We start from the raw sequence: 9255 nt of genomic DNA, 5'->3' as shown, positions 1-9255 counted from the left end.
TATATATATATATAATGACTGTAAAGTGAAGAGAATGCAATGTTGATGTTAAAGGAAAAAAAGGAAAAAATAAAACATATGAATCAATACAGTTATATTTCTCTCCTCCGCTATGTTTAAAGTTTATGGCGCACCAAACTCTGAAACCTGGGGTGTCAAAATTATCACAATTTCCCAGTTGTGAAGATCTTCATATCCAATTTCTGAATGGAAAGCTCATATTTTACGATAACTCCAATAGCATGTGAAGGTAGCATATTACAATATTTGGCTCCGTGTTTGTTCTGTGTGTTAGGTTGGTAAATCACACCTCTGCTGTTCAGACTAGTCAGCTCATGTCCTGTTTGAATTATTTAAATGAATAGATTTAAACATTCAATTTAAAGGTTTTTGTACAAATCTGGCAGAGTGTTGGGTCCCCACTTGATCAAAATCTGCATCTTGAAGCAAAACCAGCGCTGCTCTAAATGATGCTCCATTCATCTATCAATCCTAGCATACGAATACACAGGAAATACAAACGATTCAAACATTACAAAACAAATGGCTGCAACAAATTTGCCCCTGTTTGCTAACAGTCGTTTTACTCAGTCTGTAATAAAAAGTCAATGAACCAGGGGGAGTCCATATATTCCCATAACAAAGGCAGGGGGAGCTGTCATTTCCCTATTCTCTGTCTTTTATGAAAACATCCTCTCTCGTTCAAGACGGCGGGGGGGCGGAAGGCCTCACTCGACAGATCGAGCCGATAAAACGTGCACGCTCCCAAAGACAATGAGTGCTGAGCCACAGACTGTGACAAACGTCTGAACCTGCGTTCCGACGGTCTATCCGATAAAGAAAAACAACACAGGGAAAGGGGAAGCCACATGTTAGAGCAAATGAAAAGTGCATCACATTTTCCTTCCCCGCACGCCTGATCCTACATGCCGTTATCTCTTAGCATGCTGATATATTGCAATGCTTTTAAGACACCCAGCAAATGAGAACGGGTCTCCGCAGCCCCGGGAGAGATGCCTCGCTCTCGCCGATCGGCTGTCGCTATTGGATTTCTGACTTTTAACTGGGTTAACCTACTTTACTGTGAATACAAATTCAATTGCCACCACAGCTGTTTTATTTGGCGTGCGTGTCTTTCCCTCTCTCGCTTTCTCTTGACAGGCTGTGTAACCACATAGAAAACAATTTCCCTCTGCGGAGCACTGGCAAACCATAAAATTAAAATGAAGTGCCATTACACGTTCACAAAGCAAAGGGGGTCCTTCCTTTTCTACCCTCCTTCTCCCTCTCAATATTGACACAATGCTTATCCCTTTCCCGTTGCCGTTTATGTGCTGCTTGTTTGCCATTGATGCTAGCAGTACTATGTTAGCATGCTAGACTCACCTTTATCTCTCTCTCTCTCTGTGCGTGCGTGTATGTGTATGTGTTTAGTAATGGTTCTTCTCACTGAGACACTAAATAAAGCCATATGAGGCAGCCAGGAAACATTTCAGGACTTCATTAGGGCAGTGGGAGAGGAGAAGCTAAGCGCTCCAGCAAGCTGGTACTGTTTAGCTGCAAAACGTCAACAAGAGCACTCACGCAGCTGCCTGCTCATACCCCAAACAACCCCCTCCGCCCTCACCAGCCCTTTATCCACCCTGCTACGCTCTGCTCGGGTGGTGCGGGCCACGCAGGAACCCCTCGTTCGCCTGAGTGCCGCTACCCAGCCGGGGGCGGCCCAGACTGACATACCTAAAGAGCTCTTCTGAAGCTAACGGGGTTATAATTGCAGTTTGCACAAATTGCATGCACTCCACAATGAGAATGACTGAGAGGACCAGTGCAACAGAGCACACTAACTTCCTGGAAAGTGCCGATGTCGACCGCAGCCTGGGCCACTTTGTTAAAGCTATCTGACAGAGCCCAAACCCTGCACACACTACAGCTGACACGTCATGATCGGTTTACATCTCAGTATCATTTGATTTTTGCTCTTTTGTTTCTCGTCTCGGTCTCCGTGCATTTCTCTCATCCTGAGGGCCGGTAAGGGTTTGTGTACCGGCTTTCTCTCACTCTCACTCTAATAACGGCCTTCAGGTAAGTGTCATCTGTACAGAACTGATCCGTTTACATCACATACTGGCGGAGATGCACGGCTCATCCTTGTGTATGCACACTGGACCTTGTGCTGAATAATGTTCAATAAAATATACTGTTGTTTTCATGTATACGTGCAATATTGAGTGCTCTTTTTCATATGCTGAACATCAGCAGCTGTTGTTTTTCTCAGCGTTAGTTGAATCCCACAAGCATGTCTGTAGCATGTTGAGACTGTGATGCTGAGGAACATGCGTGTGTTTTTGGTATTGTTGAGTATTGCTCAGGCTTTGTTTGAGTGTGTGTCTGGTGTGCTGGAGGGTAGACGACTGTACTAAAGCGCCCCCTAGTGACACACACCCTCCATACTAGAGTAAAATTACACAACGGAGCACTACCCAACCCCCAAACCATCTCCAGCAGTCTAGCTGTCTGTCTGTCTTTGCTTTTGCTTCTGAAGAATGGCTACATTTGACGATTGCAGCAATATCAGGTCTTTAGCATTAATGTCTTGTATTATATCCAACCAAAGCAGATCTCTGATGACTGACAAAAGCTCTATTTATGTTAACTATCAACAATTTCTCATTTATTTCTCCAGAAATTCCTTACAAGATCAATGGACAGCATCTGTAACATGTTAATCGGCACAAAAATGCATTTATTATTATTATTATTATTATTATTACATTGAAAGTCTAATGCACTCCAGGTTCAGATGTACTGACAGAAGAAACACAAAAAGAAAAAATAAATTGTAGCACAACATTTACATGAATGTACTATTTGATTCTAAAGTTGTCTAAATCATCTTTTTACATTTTGCTATTTGTAAATAGTTTCACGTGTGAGTGGGTTTAGTGTTATGGTAATTATGCTGAAGTTGAAATATTGGATTATAACTTCAAACAGACAAGTAAGCAATTGTATAACATTGCTCTCATGCCAATTCTAATGTTCAGGTCTTACATATACATATATATTTAACTAAAAATAGACGCAAATGAGGCAATTGTTGACATACAATAAGAGTGCATAGCAAGAATTGTGTGTAGTAGCTTAGATCTTTTAGTCATAGAATAATTTAATCTGAAATGTTTGAGTTTGCATTTTACAATTTTTTAATGCTGACTCTGGGATCTTGAAAAATCGGAGCACAGTTTAAGGCATAGGTGAGATCTCGTCTGAAACTGTATAGGAGATATTAAACAGATCCTCAGGAAATCTAAATAAGTAATGAGTCAAATGTTTGGAAAGAGATCCCATACTGCAGCATGCATCTCTTCACCTACTGGGAAACAATTAAACCAGAGTAAAAGTTTCCGAATGAGCTTCAATGTGCCCTTGAATATGAAGCTTGTCAACACGGATCTATTGATGCGGTTCCCTCGCAGTTACAGTCACCCGCATCAAAGCTCAGCTCACAAACGGCCGACAGTGACGAGCGCCTGTCACTGCCCATAAAGGTGATGCACACACACACACACCCTACGGTCCTTGGCTAGTCTATTTATTTTTATCGCAACAATGAAAATTTGCATTTCACACACACTCACACACACACACACACACACACACACACGTGTTCCTGCAAGGACAAGAAGATGGATTAGATTGACAGTGTCACCTTCCTAATCTAGATGAACTCTCAGAGACAGACAGACAGATGTGACACACAAGGAATTTGCAGGATAACATGCTATCTTACTCATTCTGATGTCAGAAAGTTGCTCCTTACCTAAACTTAATAATTACATTTTTATTTGGTGATATTAATGTGGCTACTATCTATCTATCTATCTATCTATCTATCTATCTATCTATCTATCTATCTATCTATCTATCTATCTATCTATCTGTCTGTCTGTCTATTTATTTATTTATTTATTTATTTATTCTAATAATCGTTTGTTTGTGCTTACTTCAGATACTGATGTGTTTTTTTTTTTTATAATTTTTTTTTTTTTATTTCAGGAATATTACACCCCAAAATGGCATTTACTCTTGTCGTTCTGAAATTTATTCTTAAATTTCAGTCTGCTGCTTAAAACTATCAGGACTGTTCTTCAAACTTGAAATTATGTGCACATGCACTTTTATATGAACTATATTTTAGATTTCTTGATTGCACTGTTTTGTCCTTTTTTGGAGGTTGACTGTAAATTACCATCCGATGTCATTGTAGGGAAAAAAGTAGCATGAACATTTTTTTAAATACCTCCTTTTCTATTATATGTACTGTAAGAAAGAATATCATACAAGTTTATAATGGCATAAGGGTTAGTAAATTATAACGATTTTCATTTTGAGGGCAAATCAACCCTTCAAAAACATTTAACATTCCATCTAAACAACAATTTAAAGGTGGCTGATTTCCTGAAATTAAAATAAATAACAATGCTGCAATAGTATTAAATGGTGGGGGGGGGATTCTCCTGAGAAGTAATTCATAATCTCTGTACATTTTCGGAAAATCATTTCTCCTCCAGAATTTCAGATGAGATATCCACAATATCTTAAACTCTGTTTAGAGTTGTCAAGATCCTAAAATCTGAAGCTTTTTATATGAACTCAAACATTCCTCATTCATTCATGGCCAAATGATCTAAGCTATGCTTCCCATGTTAATTATTTAACTCTACACTCTTACTGTACATCTACTAGGCCAGAGCCTAGTGATCATCAGGATCAGCATTTGATTTGTTACTTTTCACTCATGCCATATGCAGGCTAGCATGAAATGACTGGGAAATGAGTATGAAACATTAACTATATGCGACATTCATTTAACACAAAGCCACATCACAGTGTGTATGTGCGTGTGTGTCTTCCAGAAGAGCAGCTTTATGGAGCGGTATCTGATGATGCGTTCCTCATACGTCCACATCAGAGCAGAGACAGATGTTAATCACACACTATATGAGCACACACACACACACACACACACACACACGTTTGCAGAGTTTCCATCATTATTACTGTGACTGACAGACTGAAACATTGGACTGTTCAGATTTTCTGGGTAAATCACCCTTTAACTGTCTGCGTTCACAGCCATGTGAGGTGAGCCCTCTTTCACCAGCATGTGAGTACAACTGCCCATACTAAATGAGCAATGCATCAGAGAATCAGAGCCTCAATTCTCTTTTCTTTGGATTTAATGTTATGTGCAAATCAGTGACGTCACATATGAGAAATAAGGTACTCTTTATTATTAATTATTTTTATTATTTAATAAAAAATATATTATTTTCTAAAATATTTCTGTTTGATGGACAGTAAAATACTGTACATGTATATAATCCCAAAAGAAATTGGCTAGTGCTGCCTAAATGGCAATTATTCTTAGCGTTGTTAACAGATCATTGCAATCCATGTAAACGTGGCCACTGATGCATCTGTGTCTTGGAATATTGTTTTTGGAATACTTTCTCTACAACCTGTCCCCATTCTCTCTCTCTTCAGACTCTTTTATTTGATTTGCGTAAAACACGTCCTGCTGAAATTATATCCACATGCGACTGCAGGCTCTGGCACAAAGCTCAACACCACACCAGCAACAACACACTAACTAACTACAACCATTAGTTTAAATTCTTGATATCCTTCACTCACAGATCTGCTTTATGATTTATTCATGATTATAAGATCCCTGCGATAAAGATCATTCTCGGCACAGTCTGTGATCTGGCAATGAAGGCTTGTGTTAGCGGGCTAATGATAGTCAAGCTAGGTGAGGTAACTTGCAGGATCATATGTTGAAAGCGTTTTTCCTCCTTTACTTCCCTCTGATGGCATATGTAGCCTACGGTAACGAGTGGCTACGTTTTCACTTCTTCTGAAAAGCAGGGATTAACAAGTTAAAAGGTTATGGCGTTAGTCAACATTTGCCTTTCAGCTCAACTCAATCACTCAAGACAGTAATTATCTAACATTGTGTCTGACCTCTGGCACCGTGCTCGTCTCCTTTCATCCAACTTTGAGAAAATAAACCGGAATACCATCTTACGCTCATTTTTTTCTCTCCCTCCAATTCTGTGTGAAATATGCCTTAGTTAATTTCACTATATGGTAAATGTTGTCATAAAATATTTAACTGGTCACTATATCTTGTGCCCTGAGCAGTCTTTGTTTATTTGACTTAAATGATGAATCGTAAGATTTTAAACCCAAAGAGATGCCCAGCACGGACATGGTGTAGAGCAGGACTGCACTGTTTTAAAAACACACTTGACAAAAGTTGTTTCAAGGAAATTCTCGATAAAAGTCTATAACTGCCACGTTCTGTAAAAGTTATTTTTTTGCCAGTTAGATTTGTGGTTCATTGTAGAATATGCATAAAGTATTATACTAACACACAAATGAAAATTCAGCTATGTACATTACATTCTTTCAGTCAATTTCATGAGGTGCATCAAATGATGCATTTTAAAAATTGCATTTATGCTTTTTGACTGCTCTCCTATTTGCTCCAACTTATTTAAAATTACTAAAAAATAAAAACATTTTTTTGCAAGACTAGTTTTGTACAATATAATTGAAAACTTTACAGTCACAATGGCAATTTAAGTCAATATGTCCACAAGTCACAAATTCTGTGGTGTTATTTTAAAGAAGTCAGCATGTATAATTGCACATATGATAGATAGAGTATAACGAGTCATATCTAAATTAATTTATGTTTGCTGTGTTATATATAACTGCAGTAACACATTTTTGTTAATTTTCTAGTTAATATATGTACTACTGAAATTATATTTGAGAGACGTGCTTAATAAACTCAGATACATATTTAAAACCTATCTAAAACCTTCTTATATTTATGAGGTTGTATTCATGTGTGTTTTTGTTTAAAGACATTCAGATTTATGCTACAATTATTTAAAAAATAAAAAAAAACTTAAAGAAAGGTTCCACATATAGCTCCCGATGTTGATCAGAAACATTAAGGTGTGATGACATGAATCCTCATGCATGACATCAATTATGAGTGGCAATATCAGACAGTTATTAAGTAGCATAACATAAAACACATATGTGTTTGTGTATGTGTGCACGCGTATGTATTTTTTTTCTCACAATAACTTGAATGTTATCAACAGTAAAATTAAAAAGAAAATGGAACAATATTATTTACTTGTCTTTCTGTTATGCCATAGAAATTCTCCAAATTTACTTCCTGGAAGTTAAAGCGGAGAGACCTCATAGCAAATGCAAATGCTTGGCTTTGTGTTTATTTGTTTTTGAAGCAGTTATAAATAGTCTGTTGCTATCTCAACCTGTGCTTTATAGAAGTAATACGGAAAACAAACTGCAGTTGGAGGGAATGCTGGAGGTGTCAGCTCAGGGAGTGACAGGCCTGCAGGCACATGATAAAATGCTGCCGTTTTGCAACATGTAAAAACCCAACAAATCAAACACACACAAACAGATCAATTACAGAGGATTATTACTGTGTGTACAGGTTTGCGTTTGCATGTTGAGGTGAGGACAAAACTGGGATAAGAGGAACCAAAACTCTGCATACATGGATTAGACGTACCTGAAACAACACCTGCACAACGGACAGAAGTAACCACACTCTCCAACAATACTTTTTTCCAAAAAGCGGCCGTGCATTGCAGTGGTTTTGTCAGTTATGTGTTGGAACGGGATCATTCACACACTCATGAGGAGCACAGGAAGTCTTCTGCAGCGAGTCGGAGGGGCCGACCCAAGCTGGGTCGCTGCCAGCGCAGTCGTCAGGGGCCGACGCGCTGGCCTAAAGCGCAGACCCACCCTCTCTCAGTCTATATTTCCTTCTCTAACTCTCTCCCTGTCTCCCAGCGGCAGCTGCGTTTTTTTGGCTGCAGCTGCAAGGTGTGAGTGTGTGTGTGTTCATGGGCAGGAATATCTGCGTGTGTGTGATTGCTGGAATCCTCCTCGCTTCAGTTTGTGTGTGATCTGTAAGAATGCCCAGCAATTACTAAGCTGGCACTACGCTGTCTGTTTACACACACACACATATTCCTACTGGACTTTATTAAAACACCATCTGCTGTCAGCTTACACACACAGCAAAGTAGAGGGAGAAACAAGGCGGGCAACTATTTCTTAGAAATATCTCTGAAGACGAGCTGCAGTGGCAGCATCACATACGATCAGCAGGCTCATGTGCTCAGCGGTCTTACAAGGCCTTGCGTTTGCCTCAGTGTGAGGGGCAAGAAGAGTCACTTGGGGAAAAGGGCGAGAACAGATCATTTGTCTGTCGCTCCAAATTATGCAAACATGCATCCCTGCATACATACACACACAGAGTGGGTTTAGAGTCCCGCAGTGCTGCACAGGTGCTGCATAAGCTTTGGCCGGGCCCTGTAATGACAATCTGATGGTTATTTCATTAGCTCTCATGTTCTCAGGGAGATGTCATTTAGGATGAGCAAGCATACTGATTGGACAGTGACTGTGGGCGAGCAGATGAGATGTGGATAGATTACATTTTATAGCTCTGTTTTATGTACACTATACAGAGTATTTACGCATAGTAAAATACAGTGGTCCCCAAATGTATTTGGACATTTACACACTGTTTTCTAATCAAGCACGGTGAAAAAAAGCAAAAAGCCATTATATATAATCATCCATAATTGTCCTAACCAGCCACGAGCACTTTGAGTGACAGGACATTTTTTTTCTTTTTCTTTTTTAATCGATTGCATTCTTTTTTGCTAAGTCACATAGGGTAGCCCAGTCTCCTGTGGACTATTGCAAAATACCACTCATCATAACTAAACATTAAGGACAAAATACAGTATGTTCTGAATGGCTCTGAATCTGTGGTGTCGCACATCAGTTTTGTGTTTATCATGGTCAGCAGTATCTCATCATGGTTAATGTGATGAAATACACCTGTGGTTACTCTACTAGGACACCTGTGTGAACTGAAGAGAACTATGGAAGCCGCATAAGAAAAATTTATAATAATCATGACATAAAACAGTGAAAATTATGAGTTACTAAGTCATAAATAATGGATAATACATCAAAATAATGAAATAAACAGAACTATCTAATAAGTCCTACTTATTATTTTGTCAAAATTTTTGACTGCCTTAAATATATATATATATATATATATATATATATATATATATATATATATATATATATATATGTATATATATATATATATAT

The 9255-nt window shown here is 38.6% G+C and overlaps 1 long non-coding RNA gene across 2 annotated transcripts in view; it reads right to left on the bottom strand.

Moving 5' to 3' along the window:
- LOC107550017 (uncharacterized) overlaps positions 1-8853 on the bottom strand; it is a 19199-nt gene extending 10346 nt beyond the window's left edge. The window contains exons 1-2 of one of the 2 annotated variants that reach the window (XR_001604616.1): positions 8841-8853; positions 3629-3633 (exon numbers count right to left, since the gene is read on the bottom strand). This is a non-coding gene — a long non-coding RNA (uncharacterized lncRNA). Of the gene's footprint in view, positions 1-1921; positions 1925-2629; positions 2642-3628; positions 3634-8840 lie in introns of those variants that run through there. The other variant, XR_001604617.1, reaches the window with a different exon arrangement.
- Between the last annotated feature and the right edge of the window lie 402 nt (positions 8854-9255).

Source organism: Sinocyclocheilus grahami, unplaced genomic scaffold (genome assembly GCF_001515645.1).
Source record: "Sinocyclocheilus grahami isolate Dianchi unplaced genomic scaffold, SAMN03320097.WGS_v1.1 scaffold385.1, whole genome shotgun sequence".
Lineage (NCBI taxonomy): Eukaryota > Metazoa > Chordata > Actinopteri > Cypriniformes > Cyprinidae > Sinocyclocheilus > Sinocyclocheilus grahami.
Note: the sequence above shows the minus strand (reverse complement) of the source record. Positions and strands in the feature narration are given on the sequence as shown.